The 24,805-nt window shown below is 36.8% G+C and overlaps 2 protein-coding genes across 5 annotated transcripts in view; both read left to right on the forward strand.

Annotated features, from left to right (window-relative positions):
- Nucleotides 1-846, forward strand: part of mybphb (myosin binding protein Hb) — a 29,636-nt gene extending 28,790 nt beyond the window's left edge. For both annotated transcript variants that reach the window (XM_079376865.1, XM_079376866.1), the window contains one exon: nucleotides 549-846. The gene's annotated coding sequence lies outside the window, so the exon portion shown is untranslated. The remainder of the gene's footprint in view (nucleotides 1-548) is intronic.
- Nucleotides 847-6,713: 5,867 nt separating this feature from the next.
- Nucleotides 6,714-24,805, forward strand: part of LOC306845361 (synaptotagmin-2-like) — a 48,344-nt gene continuing 30,252 nt past the window's right edge. For 2 of the 3 annotated variants that reach the window (XM_079378114.1, XM_079378117.1), the window contains exon 1: nucleotides 6,714-8,310. The gene's annotated coding sequence lies outside the window, so the exon portion shown is untranslated. The remainder of the gene's footprint in view (nucleotides 8,311-24,805) is intronic. The other variant, XM_079378115.1, reaches the window with a different exon arrangement.

Here is a 24,805-nt window from a genome sequence, read left to right on the forward strand (position 1 = left end):
ATTTTATTTTTATAGGTTCTGGTTTCACTTTCAGTTTAGTTTTATTTTATTTATTTGTTTGGTCATTTTTATCCATGTATTTTTTCCTCCCATTTTAAAGGGATTAAGGGTGTAAATAGTTAATTGTATTATTATTAATAATTATAAGAAGAAACATGTTCATTAAGCATTTTAATGGCTTAAAGCAGTGTTTAGAATCGTTAATATACTATTACAGTTTTTGTAATAATGTTAATGTTTAATTAGATTTTATTAGTGTAGTTTCACTTCACTGTCTTTTTTTTTTTAATATGCCTATATATTATTTATGATTTTTAAATTTTGTATTAGGTTTATTTATTTTAGTAATTTAAAAAAGAAATGACAAATGTTACCTTGAAACTAGCTAAAAAAATTTTTTTTTTTGAAGGGGGGTATATTTTATATAAGTTTTCATTAACGATAATAACCGTGACTTACAGCAACTTGGTGCATTAATGTGCAGTTCAACTGATATGCCATATGTAATCTTTTTATTATTAATTTTACTCTTTCTTGCACTTTTGTAGGATTGTGAAGACGTCTTTTGCTGATGAGAAAAAAAACGTACATATGAAATAAAAATATATATAAAAATAGACATTTTCCTCCTTTTTCATAATTGAATGCTTGGCCTCACAATTATGAAAAAGCACATATATTTATTATATGGACATTTACATCAGCAGCTGCCTGTGACATGTATGGATTCTTGTCTGTGTATCGCCGCACATACTCGTCCCTGTCTGAGTCCAGTGATGTAACTCGGATCAAGTCCCATCCGGACCAACAGGAGTGTTTGTTCAATTAAACGATAGCCTTTCACCCACTTTGTCTTTTGTCATTTGTCATAATGTCAGCTCACCGAATGTAACATTTACAGGAGCGTTCAGAATTCAGCAGGCCGAGTGACCCTGAACACTGTCAGCGGAGCCTTGGAAGACTGAATAGGGTGACATTCATTAGTATGGAAATTATTTATTTCTGTGACGCAAACTTTGTACAGACACCTTACCTTCCCAACCAGTGTAAACTCAACTGAGAGCAGACGGGTTACTGAAGGTCTCACACATGCACACACACGAAGATAAATGTGTCTGTGAGAATGCAAAGACTTTGAAAGGACTATGTGCTATGCATGATGTTCATTATCAACTTCTCAGGGTTCCTGTCAGAGAAACCTAAAGAGAAAGCCTAATGCTTATTTAGTTTGGCCAGCATCATGAAACCCTAAGTAAAGATACTGATGCAAAAGCCTGTTGGCATATGAGAAATAAAGCAAATTTGGTTGGGTTTATGCTTAATGATGCATAAAAATTGCATAAAACCTAAAAATTGAAGGTTTTTATGTAGGCCTTGTTGACCCCGAGCAATATGATCATTTTTACAATCCCACTGGATCTCATACTGTAGAATGGCCTTGAGTCAGTTGAATGTACTTTAGTATACCTTTCTTCTCATTCCTGCAATTGCAATGTGTTTGCCATGTATGCACTGTTGAGATGTGTTCTAAACAGTAGATGGCAGCACCTTTACTGTTTTAGCTGTTGTTAGCTGTCAAAATAGTCAGCCTTAAGAGCAGATGACATACTCCGCATATTCAGAGCAAAGAAACAAGGCCAGGGTCAGGCCAGATCTGTGGTAATAAAACACTGGCTCTGTTCCAAACCCTCGCTGTCTACTGTCTACACAGACAGCACAATAAAGTCTGGCATTAGCATGTTGCTAGACAAAAGGCAAAATACTCTAATTAATATTGCATACAGCAAGTGATATACCAAAGCATACCAAATACTGAGAAAGTGGGAGAAATAATCAACATTTCTAATTTCTTTGCCCACTTTTTTTTTCTTCACAGAACTGCATTCTGGTATTGCTTTCTTAATGAAGATGCAATGAATGCTAAAGTAAATCTGGAACAGTCTTTGTATTGTATCAGGACAAGCCTATAATGTCTCAGGTTTTGGGACGGTCCGTGGGCATTACAACAGCTCCCTCTGCTGACCTTGCATATCCAAAATATTCATATACACAGCTGTTCTCCATGCAACACCAATAACAGTTTAAAACTCAATCATGATTGTGAACAAGGCCACTTCTTAATGAAAGCTGGGTCCAAAGTATGCTACACATCCTTGAAGTACCATATAAATTTCAGATACCCTTATAAGATCACAGTGTATAACACAGTGTATCTCTAGGTACACTAGCAATCAAAGGTTTAAGATTTTTTTTAAATGCTCATCAAGGCAGTAATATTGTAAAATATTACTAAAATATAAAATAGCTGGGTTTTTTTATTTATTTGAATATGTTGTAAAATGTAATGTATTCCTGTCATACAAAGCTGAATTTTCAGTATCATTACTCCAGTCTTAGTGTCACATCTTCAGCGCTGCTCCATATTTAAACTGTGATGTTTCATTTAGCATTCTTTCAAAAGAACAGCATTTATCTGGAATAGAATCTTTTGTAACTCTTTACTGTCACTTTTGATCAATTTAATGCATCCTCAACTCAAAGCTTTTATTCAATTTTGTTAATCAACCTTTAACATGACCCAGTCACTGAATAACAGTTTGAATAACATAAAGACTGTACTAGATTCAAAACACCACCAGAATCCATCACAGCGCTGGCTTTATCTCCAAACCCACACAACCACTTGACTTATCCAGTGTGGACTGAACTTAGAACTTTCTTTTCAGCCTAAGATACTCAGAAGTTTGATTGAATCTGAAGCTGACTTCATCTGTAGATTTTCACAGCTGCCTGTGCCGTTTGAGGTCGCGGTGCACAGTCTGTTGAGATGGTTATTTTCTACACCGGAGTGCAGAAATTTGAAGAAATGCCTATTTGAGCCCAGAGACTAGGACCTGAATCTGAAACAGGCAGGGATCTGGTCAAGAAATCCTGAAGGAATGCTGCTGGATTGCTATTGGACATTGCATGATTTGGAATCAAGTAAGAAAACAATAAAAAAATCTGAAGAAAAAAGCCTGTCTATACAGTAGCACCTTGATTTACATATAAATAGTTCATCCAAAAATGAAAATGTATTCCCTCTCAGGCCATCCACGATGTAGATGTGTTTGTTTCTTCATCGGAACAGATTTGGAAAAAATTTGCATTCCATTACTTGCTCAGCAATGTCTTCACAAGATATTAACTGATGTACTGGAGTGATGTGGATTACTTGTGGATTATTGTGATGTTTTTATCAGCTGTTTGGACTCTCATTCTGACGGCACCCATTCACTGCAGAGGATCCATTGGTGAGCAAGAGATGTACAGAAATGCTACATAATCTGTGCCGCAGAGTGAACATGATGGTCACCACAATTCAATCTAATTAAGAAAATAAGACTTATCTGCTTAATTATCAATAACGTCATCGTAAATTCTCCAATCTTTAACATCCACAACCTTGCAAATGCAAAACCAGGATACACATCTAGTTTCCAAAGCAATCCGTCTGTGATGTACTGTAATCTGATAACATATGCAGCATTCCTCACAGAGATGAATGATGGAGCCGGCTGTATTGTATCAGGTTTATGGTACTTGTCATTCCGGCGGCATCACTATTGTGGCATCGCAGCTGGACAAACAAATGATGCTCAATGGATGTTCTGTCTACTGCAATAAGATTTGATGATATAGAGAAGCACAGACAGCACTGAATTTGAGAGCACAAAACGCGATAAAATATCATTGAGGCTTGCCGACAACAGACTGACATATATTTCTAGAATATGCTTTGCATAAACAGTCTGTCAATGTGTTTTGTAATGAGAGAAAGTCAAGACCTAACTTGAGAACTGGAAAGGAAAAGTTGCATAAATTCCTCGGGGCAGTTGCTAGGCAGTTGCTAGAGCACTCTGGAAGGTAACTAGGCAGCTTCTAGGCAGTTGTAAAGTTGATTTGGGTGGTTTATATTTACTGTCTCTCATTTTGAAGGCTGCACCCATCCTTGATGATGTATATGGGGCCGACAAATGCAACCTCTGGGGGTGCAGCCTTTGAAATGAGACAGTTTTTTAACCATTATTTCTATAGTATTTATTAATATTTTGATAGCTTTTATAGTCTCAATTTTTGTTTTATTTTTAGTTTCAGTTTTAGTAATTGTGTCATGTGCGTTAGTCAATTTTGTTTTTGTATTTTACTCTATTTTGATTTCAGTTTTAGTCAGTTAAAATGTCTTCATTTACTGACTTTTTATTTCAGATAGCGTTTTAATGTTTTAAAGGGTTTTTTAGTATGTGAGTTTTTCATTTTGTTTTTTTATTTATTTAATATATATATATATTTTCTTTTAAATAACTTGTGGTCCCACCTTATATTAGGTGGCCTTAACTACTATGTACCTAAATCAAAAATAAGTACAATGTTCCTATTTTGTTCATATTGTATTGCATATCACTTGCTGCTATTGAGGTGGGATAAGGGTAAGGTTAGGGATATTAGTAATTTTAATACTTAATCTTTAGCCACAGTTTGTACAATAACAGTTAGACTTGTCAAATTACACAAAACTGTAATAGCATGGATCCTTCCTCTGGCACTCCACAGTATTTTTACGTTTAAATTAAGCACCGGAAGCACTGTAAATTTTCTTAATGCATCCAAGGAATTCTTGCTCTGTCATGCAGCCTGAGTTTTCTCCAGTCAAATATATATATAGCGCTAGCTGGCCAAAAGCTGCATCCCACTTTGCCAAAGGAGAGCTCTGCAGGCACAGAAACAGGATGACTTGGACATCTGCCACAGCCCGGAAGACTCTACTGCTGCCTCAATAATAATAAATCCAATCATAGAGGCGGTCCGCTACACCCGTTTGACATTCATAAAACCCAGCTGACACTCTACAGGACTCTATGTAGATTATAACATTGCCAAATTTCTAAAGCACCATGTGTTTATGTATACCTGACAAAAACACAGATATGTAAAGGAATAAAAAAAACGATGCAGTAAATGGAATGAACTTTAGATCTACTATAGAGCATTAGTTTGGTTTCTTTCAAGTTAATTCCAGATATCAACATTGCACTAACACATGTAAAAATCCCTGAAATGGTAGAAGCACACATAACTTCAGGTTTGCAGTTTGTTTTTCCAATCTGAAGGAATTCGCAATCATGTGGAAAGAATCCAGGCGCAGCGGCTCGACCCCTCTGGCCAAAGGCCTAACTTTATTTCATTGATTTTAGATGTTGACAGATTGGACTCCATCAAACCCATGTAATTAGTATTGAGGCACCAGGCTGCAAATGGAGATATACTAAATGGGGAGGGGGACTGAAATCATTTGGCTGATCTGTTTAAATATCATACAGCACGGCTAACCAGCACCTTCTAGAATTAGATAATGAAACTACATGTAGGGAGCAAACACAGCACAGTTCATTAGACAGTGACGGTCTGACAGTGTAAGATATGGTGACTGTGAACTGCTATTATTATGAGGTTCTGGAGTGTGTGGATGTATTGCTCTGCTGGAGAGTGAGTTCTACAGCAAGTCCCATCAGTCTTTAATAATTTACATAGAGCACATTAAGTTACATGCTGCTGGAGCGCAGTAGGCTGGAATCAGAGCAGGGCCAAAGAGTTATTATATTTACTGCAGACAAGGAGCTTAAAAATATGCCATTCATTTCAGTGTCATCTGGTCGGTCTGCGCAGACTCCACCGGAAGTACGCAAAGTGGAGGCTGCCATCTATAAGACACTCAGTTCTGGGACTGGATCTTTTGCCAGCTTTTAAAAAAATGTAAAATTATTGGTGAATGGTTATGAATTATTATTATTATAATATAATTTTATTAATATTTTAACAGTGATCAATGAAGCACCATAAATCAGTTGTGTATATCCTTATATTTTATGTATTGTCTACTGATTAGTTAGTAAATTGGATAGCTGACATATTACTAGTATAGTACCAAATAGCCTTTTCTGGCTTGCTGATGTACAGTTTACAATAAAATAATCTTGTTTTCACTAAAAAAAGTGCATAAAATTTGTGGTAGGAGAAGCATGTCTTGATGCTATGCTGAAGACATCTGCTGGTTGAAGTTGTGCAAATACAACGAGAACACAAAATTAAAATAGTAATTAACTTTAGTAGTATTTTATCACTTTGTATATGGCAAATCGTTTTGACTTTTATTCATTCTCAGGATATGAATTCTTGATATCAACAATTAAATTTTTCTAGTTAAATGTCGCCATAGGCTGCCATTCAAAATCAATTTTTGATATCAAGAATTAATTTCTTACTAGTAAAAATGTCTATTCTTGATATCAACAGTTTAATTCTTGATATCAGAAATTAATATTGTCACTAGTAAAAATTTAATTGTTGATATCAAGAATTCATATCCTGAGAATGAATAAAAGTCAAAACGGCTTGCCATACTTTGTAGCCCTTATTTCTTTTTAAAGAATATTATTTAAACTTTTACTCGACTTTTATGAATTTAAATGGCAATAAACTGACTGGTTCAAGGGTTTACTTGAAATAAACTACTCTACTATTTCTGTAAGGAACAGGCCTCCATCAGGTGTTATATATAGTTCGATCAACTCCGAAGAATAGGATTCATAAACGTTTCGAATCGACTAGTTTTTAAGGAACCGGTTCATAACTCAACTGTTCATACGAATCGCTTTGCGGCGTTTTATAGATTCGGATTCGTTCCAAACAACTCTTAAAAACGATTCGCAAAAGCGATTCGTATGAACAGTTGAGTTATGAATCGGTTCCTTAAAAACTAGTCGATTCTCTAAAATAAACGCGCTCGTGAACATATCGTTGTTAAACATGCGAAAAAGTTCAAAACACGGTAAGAGTTGAAGAAGCGGGAATCTCAGTCTTTTAAACATAACGGTTATTTTGACGGCTGGTCTTTCTGAAGACGGTGCTTTTTGGAGCTGTAAGTATTGTTTGTTTTTTTATGTCAGAACATAAAAATAATCCGGTAAATGACGCAAAACTTTTATAAGATGATATTTCGGTTCTTTTTTACAAACTGTAACGTAGCCCCGGTTTCACAGACCAGGCTTAAAGCCTAATCCCAGACTAAAATCTAAATCTGAGCTGTTTCAACTAAAAGAAGATTGCTCTGACTGATCTTAAAATATATCAGTGCCTTTATTTTGACTCAAAATGCACACCAGTAATGCTTTTTACTAAGGCACGTTTATAAAAATGACTTAAATGTCCCAATTGATCTATGGTTTAGTCTAAGCCCTGTCTGTGAAACCAGGCCTATATGTTCTTGTCATTCAATAAGGTGCGATTCCTACAGAAATGTCGTTTTTGCTGCACTTCACTAGCATTATTTGTTAATTTATTTAAAAAATTTTTTTACAATTTAAACTGAATGATTTTGTTACGTGAACAGTGAACAATAAATTTGATATTGTTTTAGCCCTCGAGGACAGTACAATCGACACAGATTTATTGTCATTATCTCGGGGCACACGCTCTCTTTATTCATTCACATTCAGTACAGTTTCGCATTAAATATGTAATGTCTTTTGTTATTAGGCTGAAGATTCATCAGCGCGGCAGCCAGCGAGAAGAACGAAGTCCTCCGCATCTTTCGCGCTTCTATGCAGCTCATTGATTGGTTACTGCGTCTCTCTCTCTCTCTCTCTCTCTCTCTGGCCCCGCCCTCTCGTGTTCTCCTCCCCTCTTCTCCTCTCACTCCAACCTGCCTGATTTTCACAGCTCAGCATTCTCCTTACATGTAGCTGGTGTAGGTTTTTAAAAGCAGGAGGGATGGGATGGGTTTCAGAGTGTGCCTTGAAAAAAAATCCCTCCTCACCCAATTGGAAATGGGGGGAGTTTTAATTGAGCTGTGACTGAACCAATGACAGCTCAGTGCCGGGAAATACAGCAGTGAAACAACAGGGGCTGTGGTGCTGAGCAACGATTGCAGGGTGTGAGACTAGAAATGTGTGTGTGTGCATGAGAGCATCTCTGCATCTGTCCCGATCTGAGCTATTGTGTGTGTGTGTGTGCATGTGTGTGTGAGCGTGGGGGTGGATAGAGGAAGACATCAGGGGTGTGTGTGTGTGTGTGTTTGCACAGGTCTGATATTTCCAACACAATCAGAAGAGGATAAACCAAAAGTCCTGATTGTTGACTTTTCTTTTTTACCCCCCCAAGCTCTCCAAGTGCCCTGCACGCTCTGTGAAGTTTCTTTCCTCAACCCCCCTCTGCATCACCACCCTCCTCTTGGTGCAGTACATCTCCAGTGAGGATACACACGGTACAGAGGTAAGTACAGTATCCCCTTTTATGATAAAGCATGCCTTTTATACAATGCAGTTTAACATTTTAATGCTTAGACAGGAGTCTGAATATAGTCTTTCAGTCATTATAATAAAAAATCAGGGAGAGGCGGCATATGGCAGAGAGGGGAGAGAGGAAGATCTTTGTCAGCGAGTGGAACTTTATCAGCGCGCATGAGAGTGCGAGTGCGTAGCGTCCTAGTGCTGCAGTATCACATTACATAATAGTGGCCGATGTGCGTAGAATAGAACTTGAGTCTCATAATTTGTACACACAATATGCATCTCTTGATAACTCAGAGATGCGGTCTGACACGTCACTGCTGGCTTTGTAGATTGAGTATGCATGATCATAAAACACAACTGCAGCTGTTTGTGCACTTTTTAATGTTGTTATGCCAAGTTTTTTTTAATGGTTTATTTGCGTTGAAACACTACAGCGTTCTCTTGAATTGTTTGAGTTGATAGTATAAGCTGTTTTGCAGACTATTTAGGGTTGGCGTCCAGCGGAGAGCTCGTTACTGGCCGTTCGGCTGCTGATCGTGCCATCTTTTTGCTGATCAAGCTGTTCTGCCGACAACAGGCGTAGATTTACTCGCCCTGTCTGCTGGCGAAGGATGTTATAAACCTGATTACCTTGATGTTTAGGGGAAGTGAACTGCATCGTCTTGTTTTTCTCATTTAAAGTTTTATTGTTTTGCTTGTGAAAGAACTGCATTGAGGTCAATTGCAAAAGTCGAGCGTTGTGTTCATTCTTGCATGTACCTGCACTTCTCAAAGACATTCTGGCAGGGCCGATAACAGGAAAAGGCAATTTAAGAGGTAATCTCATTGATTGCAGTGGCGACCAGGTGAATAGCACTGGAGAAAGACAAATGCAGACAGATAGATGACTGGGAGGTGCCCTGGGCCGCAACGCTTCGGCTAAGTGCTTCGGGTCAGTCCTTGAGAGCGCCACATAGTAACTGCACTCGTTTAGATTCAGAGTAGACCTCACTCTACTCAAAGCAGAGGTGAGACAGAGGAGGCATCGCCGCATTGGACACATTCACACACACACACACACTTGTGTGAGGTTTATGTGTGGAGGCTGTTCAGTGGAGTGAAACCTACCTGTAATAAATCATGCTCCCTTGCTGCTATACAGGGGCCGGTAATGTTTGAAGAAGAACATTGTCCCTTTTTTTTGTTTTGCAGTAATGGATAGGACTTGGGTAATAATGACGCAGTATCAGGACTCATAACTCAACAGACTCCTAATGCGCCGTTATTATAAAGAACATCTCGCTCGTCATGAGCTTGGGGACGTTGCTTTTAGTTTATGTTCTTGTATTTACTGATTTTTCATATTTGGAGTATCAGTGACATACCCGAACCTCTTATTTTTCTATCTATATCTCTCGCTCTCTAGAGTGCCGTATGTTTTTAAAAGTGGATATCTGCTTGATGGTTCATGAAATTGAATGGTCTTTGCCTGCTGTAATCGTGTCTTGCTGAAATTGGGATGCGTTCACATAAAGCGTAAGGGTCTCCCTGTGGTTCTTCTAATCAACATGGTTGAAATGACCGTCGGCACGCTTTAAATGTGTTCTTTTCTTTCTTAATAAGCTGATATCATTACTTTCATAGTAGGATATCCACAACAGGATATCGTTATTGCAGCATTGTCAGCAGGTTGCATAGTCAAGATATAAACAGTACAGTTAGCTATATGTGTGTAAGCATACACTTCTGAGAATGAATAAACATAGTGACAGGCTGATATATTGAGTGTCAGATGATTTATTTGAGATTATGGGCATCGCCTGTTGTAGGTTCCCCTTGTGTTAGTTGTAAAATAAAAAGATAGCACCGTCAAACAAAGAATAATTTACATTTTCTTTTGTGCAATTTGAGTAAATATAGTATAAAATAGGTGATAATCATTATCTTAATTAAATTAAATTAAATAAAATTGTATTTTAATGCCCACCCTGTTCTCTAGATATTGAGACCAGCCTTTAAAAGGCCTGTATTGGTGAAACACTACATACAATCAAAATGGCCACGTAACATGTTTGTCATAAGGCAGTGATTCTCAGACTGTACATTTGCCAGGTTCAATATTAATGAAACAATTGATCTGTCGTCAGTGATGCAGCACTAAAGGAATCATGAGCAAGCTGTTTGAATTGGTCATATTTGACCAAGCTTAAAAAGCCTTTCTAAACATGTTTTCTTTTTTTTTAATCACTTCTGGTTTTCGTACAGCTGCATTTCAAACTGCGTAGTAAAGGTGTGGTAGTATCATGTTCCCTCTCTCTCTCTCTCTTTTTAGCTGTCCATCTGTACCTTCTCTTTTTTGCTCCGACGCAGCTTTGATTTAACAGCATCTTCGCTGTCACATCAATCACTCCTCATGTAATGGCTTCGTAAACTCTGAATGCTTAACATGGGCAATGCAGAAAAACAATTCCTCAGTCACGCCAGCTGTTTTGGACACTACATATGTTCATTCACAATAACAAAAGGGAAGCTCTGCGGTTTGGGTTTGTTTGATATACTAATGGATGTGATTGTCACTGCAGTGTTTAGTGAAAGCCAGAATACAGCCAGCAAATTAGTATCGGGGATTTGATTCATTCCAGTGAGTCGACTCTTTTTGAGATTCATTCAGTGACACTTTCTGTCTCTTACAAATCATTGAATCATTTGCTTAAAAATTCATTCTAAAACGCAGAATCATTCATGACCGAAACAAGTCGTATTGTCCTTTTTCAAAATTTGCATGTTACAGATCTGCTAGAAGTGTTAAGCATTTTTAAGCTTGTAATTCAATAATAATTTTCACATATTTAAAAATTGGGATAATTTAATCTTTAATAATGTGTCACTGCATGAAAGTGAACAACGGTGATTCGTTCACAAGATTCACAATACTTATTCGTTCACAACGTAAATACCACAACTGAACGCAGCGATCTCGCCCTGTCCATCAGATTACTCAGATCAGCAACCGAGTTTGACGTGTTCGTGACAGCTCTATAACATAATATTTAGTAAGGACAGACAAGGTGCTGGACTTTTAGATTTAGTGCCCTCAGGCTGTGAGATGTTACATAGGGCCCTATGAAATCCGTTTTATTTTTTCCCAAATTCCGTTTTATTTTTTTTTCTGTTTTAATTTTTCTGGAGTCCTTTTTTTTTTCCATTTTAATTTTTCTGGACTCCTTTTTATTGGTAAAATCAAATTTTATTAATCAAAAAACATGTCTAATTAATTAAAATCATGAAACAATTTAACGTTCATTTATTAAAAGTGTAACAAAAATGACGTCATGTTTAGGGCCGTATGAAATGTTTCATTGTTACCAAATTCTGTGTTTTAGCATGTCTAATTATTTGAATGCATACAAACCATTTTTATTTATTCTTACAGTAGCCTTATGAAATGTTTTTCCCCCTCAGAAATTCTGTGTTGTGTATTTAAATTTTACTGGTTATCAGATGAAGGCATAAAACATTGATTTAATTTATATTTTAATTAATGAAAATCAAACATTTAAATTTTTGGCAAATAAAGGGGATTTACTATTAAAATGTAAATATTTTGTGATTATTTCTTTAAAAAAATAAAGTTGTATTATTTTTCAACAGTATTAGTAGTAGTAGTAGTATTACGTACATTCTACTAAATAATAGTGATATAGCCTATTTCTGGCACAATGTCTTTATAAAGTTAAACCGAACTTTTATTTTGACGGGTTGCCGTGAATACCGTTAAAGTTCTGTGTGTATATGAGATGATGCTAGTTTTACTAAAATTAAATAGTAAAATGCTCGTGAAGTGACTCTCGGATCAGTTTTGGAGATATTGTTCATGTATTTATGTCCACATTGAGACGGGAGATGATGATATCACCGCGAGCGTCACGCGCGCTGTGTATGTAACTAGTAAACAAAACCGCACGTCTGCTCCATTCATACAGAGACACGCAGAACATGCAGGATCCATATTTAAATCGACTTTTGCGGCTTAATATTTACAGATACTAGTCCATATTGCGATTTGCCACATACTACTTTTGATTAATTCATCCAAACTTTGACAAATTCCGTGACATTCCGAAATTCCGTTTTTATGACTGTTTTTATGCACAAATGTACATTTTAAAAATATAAAAATACACAACCTTTTACCTTTTTCTTTGATCATTTCTTTCAAATTCAATTTAAAGCTATTTAAACACACAGAAAAGAGTAAAATTTTGTTGGATAATCTGGTGGACGACAGGATTGGTCAGTTACATTTTAAAGGTGGGACTTAGCAAAGAATCTGGGGCACGTTCAAGCTCACACAACGTTTTGCTACGGTTTCCGGGTTGAACGACATGTTTCCTGGAAACGGTGTGCAACAGGGTTTGAGATACGTTTTCTCTTGTTTGGTGGGTGTGTCAAAAATGTCAGCCCAATCAGCAGCAACGTGTATATAAAACCACGCGGTATTAAAGAGACAGCTCGCACAATGGGTCCAAGTGAAGTCGTTTGCAAATGTGTCCGCTGCAGCTCGGTATACACTGTAAAAAATTTCAAGCGTTTTCAACTAATTGTTAACTAGTTCCACAGAAATTTTACATTCAGTGAATTTCTGACTTCAAAGTGTTGCCTGAATTGTTATTTTTTAGTTGGCTCAACTTTTACTACTAAGTTTTATAGTGCACGTGCACGTGTTTTTATTAGCTTAGTCAACATTAGCATAGCTAATTGTTGACTGGATTTGAAAATAACCATTCATTCAATGTTTTTCAAATATATTTGTGTAGACTTAATATAATATGTCCTCTCAACTAAGGCCAAGCAATAAAATTAGCTCAACTTAAACATTTTTGCCCTTCCAACATTTTGTTAATTTGATTTTTTACAGTGTAGGCGACAATTGAAGATATTAGAAGACATGTTTGTCATAAGAGTTTTATAGTAACATAGCATATCAACATGATGATGACGAATTTGTACGTAAATGCAATTAAAATCTAAATAAATTCACAAGAGTGAGTATATTGTTTTCACTTGTTTATTTACATTAAAGGCAAAATAACTGAAATAAAAAGAGCAAGTATATATCTGGAACTTCTTTAAGTCTGTCTAAATATCATAATTGCAATGTCTTCTGGTCCATATCGTTTAGGAAGGTGTGCTAGACACTGATTAATGTAACATAAAAATACTATACATATTTATATATTTTGCCATTTTATTGTGGAGTGACACTTTTATAAACCTTTCTATGCTCCTCTTATTATATAATGGTAAATATTACAATATCATACCATAACAACGGTGATCAGCAGTAAGGATAAACCTAATGCTCACAATAAATATAATAAGGTCATATAGATCATAACACGGAGATGAGAAGTGGATTATCCTTCACCTGAAATGTTAGTCTTTTCATCCTGAAATGTGAGGCAAATTTTGGATCACAATAATTAGGAACCTCGATTGGGATGTTCCCTTTTATTCTGGACGGCAAGGGCAGTGACTGTAACATCGAAAGTATTGTGCAGTATTAAACACGTATTTACACCGATTTCATCAGGCTCCGAAAATTCTTCAAAAAGAACACAAAGAATGGCCTTCTCAGCTGCCATAGTTGCAACACTTGCATCATCAGAACAGGGTGTTCAACGCACCACCGTTTCCTTTAATAAACGTTTTGCACCGTTTTGTCGGTGCTGAACGCAGGTCTGTAAGCTCGCTCTGTTTTCTTGACTTTTATTGGCTAAAAGTTGTCTCTTCTTAATGATATCATTGTAGTTTTGTCAGTCAAACTGATGGATAGGCATTGACCTTTCTGCATCTGTGGTTTTTGTAGTCAAAACAAAAGTAAAATCTATTATGATGGAAATAACTCTAGGCACTGGTGGCATTTGGCTTTATGCTAATTTGGGAATACTGTCTTTTGTGTTTTCGTGCATGAGGCAAATTATGTATGCATTCTTATAAAACTTCACATATTGTATTTGCAATAACATAATCTTGCAGCAATAACCCGTCAGGTGAAGCAGTGCTGCTGTAAAACGAGGCGTGAATGTTAGCAAATGGCTGGGTGGATGACTGTGGGCCACAGCGCCTCAGGCTAACACGGCGCACAGCTACTGGTGCAGTGTGTGTCCATCCCCCCGAGACACACACACACACACACACGAGTATTGTTCAGAAAGCTCTTCTACACTCAACTGCCAATTCTGACAAACGGAGTTGAAGTGTATATTGCTGTGATGGTATTGGAGAGTAATACCATGGTACTTTGATATATAGCCTACCTTACCTTACTAATAACCATATTATGTATGTCAGAAAACTGATGTGTTATTTTAGTATTTTATTATTAGTAGTATTATTTTGGTATTGCTTTTATAGTATTTTTGAATATTTTGAATCAGCTTTTAATTTAATTTTTTTTTTTATGTGCTTTTGTCATTTTTATTAGTTTTTGTTTTTTAAATATTATTAAAGTTGGGGTAAGTGATTTCTGGTAGCCAATGTTGATCTTTCAAATCACCAAAACAAACACACCCCTACCCCAAAAGGGTCTCGCCCCTATTTTGATAGCTCCGCCCCATACATACTCAACACAAGCAACAATTAGTTCTGTGAAACAAAGCAAAGCCAATGTTACTCAAAGCAACCTCGGTGCCCGATCGCAGGCCTTCCCGCTCCTTGAGTTCTCTCTGATCCGATATTTACACGGTTCCTACTTCTTGCCTTTACACCATGTCTACACCGGATGAGCGCGGTGCAACAAAATACTATGGAACTTATTATAATCAGTGATGCTGTCTGACAAATCCCCGACAGTAAACTGCTGCCGCGTTCTATTTATGACGTATTGACACAAATTTAAAATGATTTTCGAACGGTCGCTTTGTCGCGTCCAGTGTAGACAGACTTTAGCTGTCCCGTCCGGTGTAAACTTCTTTTATTCCGCAGACGTTTTCCTAATTTTTTTCCCCGCATCTCTATATTTCTGTCATCGCTCGGCTCGGCTAATATCTGTCTTGTGCACTGAACGCTTTCTACTCCGCATTGTGAGTAGACATGTGAGTAAACTGCTGATTGGCTACAAGTTTGTTTTGGTACTCGGCCCAACTCAGTACCTACATACCCCACCTTTAAATGTATTAGCTGTTTTTTAATGTTATTCAAATAATTAAATGTTTCTATTTAGCTTACATTGTTTCAGTTCTAGTAATTTTAGTGCTTAAACTTATTTTTAGTATGAATAGTTTAAACAAAAATTTTAATTTGCTCACTCTTAGGCCGTCCAAGATGTAGATGAGATTGTTTCTTAATCAAACAGAATTGGAGAGATTTAGCAATACATCACTTGCTCACCAATAGATCCTCTGCAGTGAATGGTGACCAGAAACAACGATATAAAGTTAAAACATCTTGATGGATTTGTTTCTTACAAACACGCAGCTTTTGGCTTCACAAGATGGTCATTGATGGACTGGAGTGGAGTGGATTACTTGTGGATTATTGTGATGTTTTATCAGCTGTTTGGACTCTCATTCTGACGGCACCCATTCACTGCAGAGGATCCATTGGTGAGCAAGTGATGCTACATTTCTCCAAATCTGTTCTGATAAAAACAAACTCATCTCATCAGGGTGAGGGTGAGTCAGTTTTCAGCAAATTGTCATTTTTGGGTGAACTTTGGTTCATTTAACAATAACAACACTGTTTGGAACATGTAATCATGCAGATCAAACCAATCACTTTATGTAGAGTTCATGTAAACATTACATTCAAAATATTCATGATTTTATACTGAATTGTGAAGATAGCTAATGTAAACACCCTTTTACAGAGCAACCAAACAGTTCTGATCCCAAGCTGATCAATACATGTGCGGCTATTCAATGCAGTCCCCAGAGACCCCTGAACGTCTCTGATAGATGACTTATATTGCTGATGCACGTCACACCGAACTCCTCAATGCGCTGGTTGAACCTCTAATGGAAAAACTTCAGTTAAGAAACATAAGCTCACATAAGATGTGAAGCCAGAACTCTTTGCATGATAAGTGAGAGTCTTATCGTGGGATGAACAATATGTTGCACTTAATTAAAAACACTTTGCTATTCTCATTTCCTACCGCAGCTTTATGCATTATTCAGCGCAAGTGATTATGACATAAAATAGTACATATAATTGCATAAACATACATTTGTTAAAGTGTGTGTTGTTTGTACTCCCTGCATTTAATTTTCATTATATGCAAGTTGGATTCACAATATAAAATATTTAAATGTTACAACAACCTTCATGCAAAGTGAAAGTGACGTCTGCTGCAGACAGGTTTAGCACTGCGCTTCGATTCGTTGTCCGCTTTTATGTTGGCTCATTAATGAATGATCGATGAGCCATACTACTGCATGATCAAATTACCGGCTAGAACCACAGGCTGATAAAACAAGGTGCTGGAGAGAAGGAGTTCATATATTCTGGTGCTGTAATAGACCAATTATACTGCTTTGCTGCCCCCTCCTGGTGCTCTGTCATTAGGGACCAATAATAGCAGTGCAGCCTTCAGTGGATGACACAGAAGTTGTAGCTTTCCTTTACATGGTCATGCTTGTGAAAGAAAAATCTGGTTTTAAATCTGTTTTTTAGAGAAATCACAAAAGAGAGTTATTTAATATCTAAATTGTTGCTGTCTAGCAGTGACATTTAATTATTTCATCAAAACAAATTGATTGGGCATAAAATGGGTGGAATAATCCCACATACCTACATAAAATGAGGAACCAAGGTATGTCTAGAAAGCAGAATATCATCGAGACTTGATGGTGCAGGACTTGATTTTGACCTGGAAACAACCATACTGTTACAAAAAGAGAAATTTACCATATAATACTGGCAGCTGTGGTTGCCAGAACTTAACTGTAAAAAATATGGTAGCAACATTTTTAGATTTTTCAGACTGAACTTAAACTCATGGTAAAAAAACAAAACAAATGCATTTCATTAACTAATAGAATGTTAAAATACTAACCTACTAGTACTAAAATCTGTTTCAGTGTCATGCATGCAAATACAAACTTGACACTAAAATAATTGAATGAAGATTAATTTAACAACATGTAACATAAAACCCTATTCTAAATAACTGTTAAGAAAAACTAAGAAGATACAAAGTTATGAAAAACATGAAATGTGAAGTGTCACGCAGGGAATTCTGGGAATGTCGGTTTTTCATTGTTAATTATAAGATGACTAAAAACTGTACATTTAACAATATTTTACTGTAACATTACATGAAACGTCCCGTTAGATTCATTATTTTTTTCACCATAGAGTAAGGGAATTTACCAATAAGGAATTAACAGTTTTATACTGTAGCATTTTTACTGTTAAAATTACAATCAATTTTACAGTCCCTAGCAGCCACCCAGAATATCTTAGCAACCATATAGCAATGCACTTTACCAGAAAACTTTCTTAGAAGCAAAATCCTGTCCAGTTTGTTGGGTACAAATGCAGTAGATTTGTAAATGAAGCACTGCAGGTTTATTTGCTGCTAAAGATAGAAAGCACAAATGCCAGGTGATTAGTCAATGTGCTTGTTTCTCAGTGGGTCGGATATTTTCTGGGGTACTCGCTCACACTGACCTAGATTTGGTTCATTTGGATCTCTGTATTCGGTCCGGGGAAGAGAAAATGTAGCTTTATCTGTCGCCCACCTTTCTGAACTCCACCAGCCAACCTAACTATTTTTGGTGCCTGTGAGAGAAATAAAAAGTGTGGGCCTCTGTGTTTCTCTCTTTGTGTACAGTTGTTCAAATGCATGTGTGCTGGAGATTGTCTTGTTACTTTGTGTGTGCCACTCAAACGGCTACGTTAGGACCCCATGGGGTCACTAATCAGAAGCGTCTGTCACGTCTTCATGTTGTAGTTGATCAAATAAATACAGTCATTGTTAAAAAGCATTTTAGTGCAAGCGATACAGATGTTTAAAATACTTAGATTACATGGACAATAATGTTGTTCTTTTGCGGTGCTTTAATAACTCATTACATATTATTAATGTTATTATTATTAGTAGTTGTAAATATAATAATAATTATTATTAGGGATGCACGATACTGGATTTTTTCCGATATCCAATATGCTGATATTTTTCAAATAATTTTGGCCGATACCGATATATTTCCTTTTTGTTTGGAAACAACACCAAGTCTCTTCTGTGCAGAAATTATAAGCAAAATATTTTTAATTTGGTTAGTTTTTAACAAGAACTTATTTGTTAGAATTAAATAAACCATAATGAAAGTTTTTTGACAGCACATTGAAGCTTTGAAAATAGCTATAAATAAAATATCAATCGCTGCATTCCCCCTCCCCCCCCAGAGAAGGATGCAGTGTTAACCCTAACATTTTATTTTATTTATAAGATTTAACCTTTGTAGGTGGTCTAAAGCAAAAGAGTTGCAAAAATCTTTTAGAGTTTATGATTTGTTTAAAAAATAAAACATACTACACATTAATGAATAAATCAGTATATATAAAATTATTTAATTTATAAATGTCATGTTTGTGTTTTTCTTTTTCATGCAAGCTATAGCTTCTGACCTTTAAATCAAAACATACTCATTATTTTATGACATCAATTACTGCTTTATTTAATTAGAAACACAGTCTAAATGTTACTTGTGTAGGCTATTTTACTTTTAATTAGGGCTGTCAACGTTAATGAATAAAAAAAATTTTTTACGCAAATTAATTGTTTGATAAGTTTTGACTACAACTTCTTGCCGTCATCGCAGTGCGGAAGGTAATCTGTCATTGCCTGCGTCCCAATGTGAACACTATCCATCCTAAATTCTATGTGATATTAGTCATTTTCAATACTATTTAGGGCAGATAGGGTGGATAGTTTAACGTCTCATCCGTCTTTCGGATGAGACGTTAAACCGAGGTTCTGACTCTCTGTGGTCATTAAAAATCCCATGGCACTTCTCGTAAAAGAGTAGGGGTGTAACCCCGGTGTCCTGGCCAAATTCCCTCTACTGGCCCTTGTCTATCATGGCCTCCTAATAATCCCTATACACTTGATTGGCTCTATGACTCTCTCTCCTCTCCACCTGTAGCTGGTGTGTGGTGAGCGCACTGGCGCCGTTGTCCTGTGGCTGCCGTCGCATCATCCAAGTGGATGCCGCACACTGGTGGTGGTTGAGGAGAGACCCCCCCACATGATTGTAAAGCGCTTTGGGTGTACAGCAATACACAATAAAGCGCTATATAAATGCATCATTCATTCATTCATTCATAGTATGCACATTGGGATGCAGGGATTGTGAGATTATGTGGCGCCGGGCTAGACAAAAGTGAAGCGAACGCAGAGAGAGAGAGAGAGAGAGAGAGAGAGCGACAGTGCGCGAGAGATATGTATACTCATATGTGATAAGGGTACAGCGAACCAGTGTTGCCAGGGTAGCGGTTTTCCTGCACAATTGGGCTATTTTGAAAATACAGTCGCAGGAAAAATGACAGAGCCGTGGGTTGCATTTTTTTGGGGCTACTTTTACAATGTACCGCAGCCGCCCAAAGTTTATACACGTGATCGCAAAAGGAAGTTATTACAAACACTCGATGGTGGTTTAAAGTGAGTCTACTATTAATCTCATAAATTGTCTTATGTAGCATGATGCTAACGTTAGCTCTAATGCACCTGCAGAATAGGTCCAATTCTTCTACATAATGCATTTTGTCATAATACTTCATGTAAGGTCGCAAGAAAATGTTTTGTTGTATTTATTTAGAAATACTTTTGATAATAGTTGGGTAAATGTATACTTGGTTAGTCTCGTGTAGCCAGACCTTCAGACTGACGGCTGAAGGTCTGGAATATATGTCTGCTTTCATTGGCCAAGGCCCGCCCATGAGGCCGTTTGACCGACATGTCAAACAACCAATCATAGTTCGTTTCGTTTAGCGTCACGTTTTGGGGCGTGGAAATGTCACCACAATAACAAACCGGTGTGTGAAACTCTCGGATGTATTTCAAAGATTCTATGCCGCAAATTTAAAGTATTTCACATACTTTTGATAATCCAGCGTTTAGTTGACCCTGATAAGCGTTCGTCGTCACAGTTGTAAACACGTCGGCTTTCTTCTTTCGTGAGGGGGTTTGCCGCCACAGCATCTTTGTTTCCCGGCGGACCGAAAATAAAAAACAACTCTCGCGTCTCCCGGAAATCCGGTTTAATTGAACCAGTCAGATTACGACTTCGACATTCCTGAAGTGTTTCCAGAAAAGTGTGCCATATGCATCAGACGTTTAGCCAACGTTCCGTGGGCGTGATGTCTGAGGCTGAGATTATGGCTTGGTAAACGTTTTATTGCCAGTATAAAGGCTGATAATGGCTGAAAAAAAGCAAAAGAATAATAAGGATTATGTCTCATACCTGGTGGAGGTGTGAAAGGTTCTGTTTCCTTAAACTAGTTTGTCATGCATTTCTTTATTTCAACACATTTACAGGTAAATCCTAGCATTTTAAAGGTCCCATGACATGCGTTTTTTTGGATGCTTTTATATAGGCCTAAGTGGTCCCTAGTACTGTATCTGAAGTCTCGTTCCCGAAATTCAGCCTTGGTGCAGAATTTCAGCCACTACGAGCCAGTCCCAAAATGAGCTTTCCTTAGGACGAGCCATTTCTGTGTATGTAGCTTTAAATGCTAATGATGAGGAGAGAGGCGGGGCAAGATGGAGGGTGGGTGTGGCCTGCAGCTTGCGGCCACGGTACTATGCGGTAATGTTGACAGTGGATGTATGGCAATGGCTCATAGACACACAGTCCTTCAAGCTTTTCAGTTTGACCCAGAATCTGGTCCGGATGGAGAAGCACCGGATGAAGAAGTTGCAACTCAGCGGCTACAGCAGGACGTCTCCGAATGGTTAGTTTAAAATATTGTGTCTGGATACGGTCAGTGTTTCCCACACATAGACTTTACCTGGGCGGACCGCAACAATATCCACTGTCCGCTGCCATCAGCTCCCGCGTCTCACACACACGAGCGCGACTTTAGAACAACTTTCAAACCCTAACTTTCAGACCCTTTAAGCGGCTTTTTTCCTATAACGGGTACATAATAACAAACCTAGCGACTTAAAAAAAACAAAAAAACCTTATCATTCAGTTGGAAGATGTCTCCAATACTGCCCCGCGAGCGCGAGGTCTCTCTCCCGGCGCAGTGTCGCCTCTCTCGGCGTCTGTTCTGAGCAGCGAGCGGCAGAGAAACAAACGCTTTCAGTTTGCCTTAAAGCAGCAGACTCATCAATATATCATTTAAAAAACAGCGTTTCCAAGCACTTGTCGCTTACTGACTGTTTGGACTTTTAAATATGAACATAATTTGTCTGTTAATATGTGCAGTTTATTACTCAGACGCAAAACAGTGCTTCGCTCGTTTGCAAGCCATGATGTCTCTCAAGAAAAAAAAAATTGCGCTCGCCTCGCACGGTCGTAGCTCATTTTCTCATGGGCGGGCAAAGAAGAGAAAGGGGAGGTAACTTCTCCCCGTATGACGACATAAAGGGAAGATTCCAGATCGGGCCATCTGAGCTTTCATTTTCTCAAAGGCGAAGCAGGATACCCAGGGGCTCGGTTTACACCTATGGCCATTTCTAGCCACTGGGGACCATAGTCAGGCTAGGAGAACTCATATTATTGTTAAAAAACCTCATAAAGTGAAATTTTCATGCCATGGGACCTTTAAATTTGCAATTAATCGTGATTGCAAATTTATGCAATCACGATTGTCCATGATTGTGATTGACATGATTTTAATTCAATTAGAAGTAGGCTAACATCCTTTTACATTTTTTTCCCGCTTTATTTCAATTGCCAAAAACAAGTTTCAGTTTTTTGTTATTTTAAATAAAAAATACTGAACATGAAAGTCAGTTTAGTTTCAGTCAGGCTTTAAATAGACTGTGCATATCTAGATACACTGAGATCATTCAGAATATGATCATTATATTATTATACACATTAAATATTCTGTGAGAATGAAAAAATAATAAAATATCCCTTCTGTGCCTATATCTCCAGCACTTTTCATATGCAGGTCAAAGCGGCACATGTCACTTGTGTTGAAGGCCTGAAGCGAGTCATGTGAAAGGGCCTTTAGAGAGCGTAGATGTGGGCCAGAGTTTCTGACTGGCCTAATTTGTTCGACCTTCGCGGGGGAGAGAAAGGCACTGCGGAGGAGAGAACAGCTTGTTAAAGAGACCCGCTCCCTCACTGCGAGGCCGTGACTCCTCCCGCAGGTGCTCGCTGTCTCTCAGTACAGCCTAATCTGAATGTACGCTCAAATGTGTGCTGCTGCAGCTAATTTGCTCTTATGGCTTTACTAAAGGCTTGTTCTCAGTATGTGCTGAAAAGCATGATGACTGCCTGCTATCCTTGGGGTTTCCTAGTCAGAAACACTTGCTGCTGTCAGCTAATTTTTATTTTATTTTAAAAATTCTCCTATTCAAGTTGAAAGTGCAGAGGTTATTGCAGTTAAATAAAACAAACTGAAACTAAAACCGTAAATCATTTTTGTTACTTTAAATAATGAAATAAAAAAAATATATATCATTTTTAATGGAATTTTACTTTAGGTATTAAAATAACTAAAACCAAAAATTTCATTAAAAATATATATTTACATTTAGTCAGCAGATGCTTTTATCCAAAGCGACTTACAAATGATGACAATGGAAGCAATCAAAACCATATATAGACATAAAAAACTACTAAAAATAACAAAAACTATTTATATATATATTCAGTAACTAAATTACTAAAACTTTAACTACAGTTTAAAGAAACATTTAACAAACATGAAAACTGATACAAATAGGAATAAAAATTAAAAGATTAATTTATTAATAAACATAATAGTCAATGATAGTATAATAACACTGACTATAAGTAAGCCATTGTTTGTTTGAACTAAGTTTTTCAAATGTACCTTTAAATTAAACCAAACATCTTTCAAATGCACATTTAACTATTCAAAAGTAGCCATGTTTTGTGACTCAACATAAATTTATAACGTAAAATATATAGAAAACTTACTGTATGAATAAATGTGATGTAATGCCTTTAAATTACTTCATTTGGAAGATTTTCTCAGCAGTCACTGATATATTAGTTTTGAATAATTTAATTAATTATTTGGCATGTTATGCATTTAAATCTAATTAAAATTTGCATTAGATTGTATGTGTTTTTATTTATTAGGCTAATTGATTGAGAACCCTAATATGTAGGCATGCTATCTTAAAAACGAACTGCATCACGCTAGCACGTCCAGTCCTGTAGTTATATCTGCCTACATCTATCCGTCAGGCTGAACCTTGCCATTTGTGCTTTTCCACCAACATGCCAAAACTCTGACAAGGGCATCAGTGATATCAGGTTTACACTGCCACTGCAATGTGTTGGAAATGCAGCAGTGAGTTCAAATTGCCTGTGCTGCAGTCGTCAGTTCAGTTTGGATTAACGGGAAGATCGGAGCTGACAGGAGCAATGGCGGTGAAACGCCCTGAAAATGACAAGTCAGATAAGAGGAAAAACAAATGACCCCATAACTTTTAATGACCACATCCATAATTTTCATCCTCTGAAAGGAGAGCATTGTCTTTACGTCTGCAATGAGAAATTAAGACAAACAATGTCAGATTTAACTGTGGAACTCTTGAGAACGGGGTGTGTGTGTTTGACTCGTTTCTTAAAGGGAAAGTTCGTTCAAAAATTGCAATATACTATCATTTACTCACTTTACTCAAACCTGTTTGAATTTCTTTATTCTGTAGAAAATAGAGATTCAGACTATCATGCCAGTGTTATTTTACTAGTATTTTAGTATTGTTTATGTGCTGTAGTATTATTCATATTTTCTATTAGCATTCATTTTTATACTTTCGCTATTTATTTTATTTGTAGTTCACGTTTTGTGCTTTTTGTGCATTTTATTAGTATTTGTTTCATTTTAAATATTCAATTTGAACTTTATTTAGGTATAATGTATCTTTAAATTAAACTAAATATCTTTCAAATGTGTCTTTAACTATTCAAAAGTAGCCATGTTTTGTGAATCAAAATAAATCTATAGCATAAAATATATAGAATACTTATAAATTATATTTATAAGTATTCTATAATACTTATAATATTATAGAATACTTATACAATATTATATATGATATTGGAACTTTACATTTTATGCAACCCAAATTCCGGAAATGTTGGGACATTTTTTAAATTTGAATAAAATGAAAAGTAAAATAATTTCAAATCACATGAGCCAATATTTTATTCACAATAGAATATAGATAACATAAATGTTTAAACTGAGAAATTTTACAATTTTATGCACAAAATGCTTTCATTTCAAATTTGATGCCTGCTACAGGTCTCAAAATAGTTGTGACGGGGGCA

The sequence above is a fragment of the Barbus barbus genome (assembly GCF_936440315.1).
Source record: "Barbus barbus genome assembly, chromosome: 25".
NCBI lineage: Eukaryota > Metazoa > Chordata > Actinopteri > Cypriniformes > Cyprinidae > Barbus > Barbus barbus.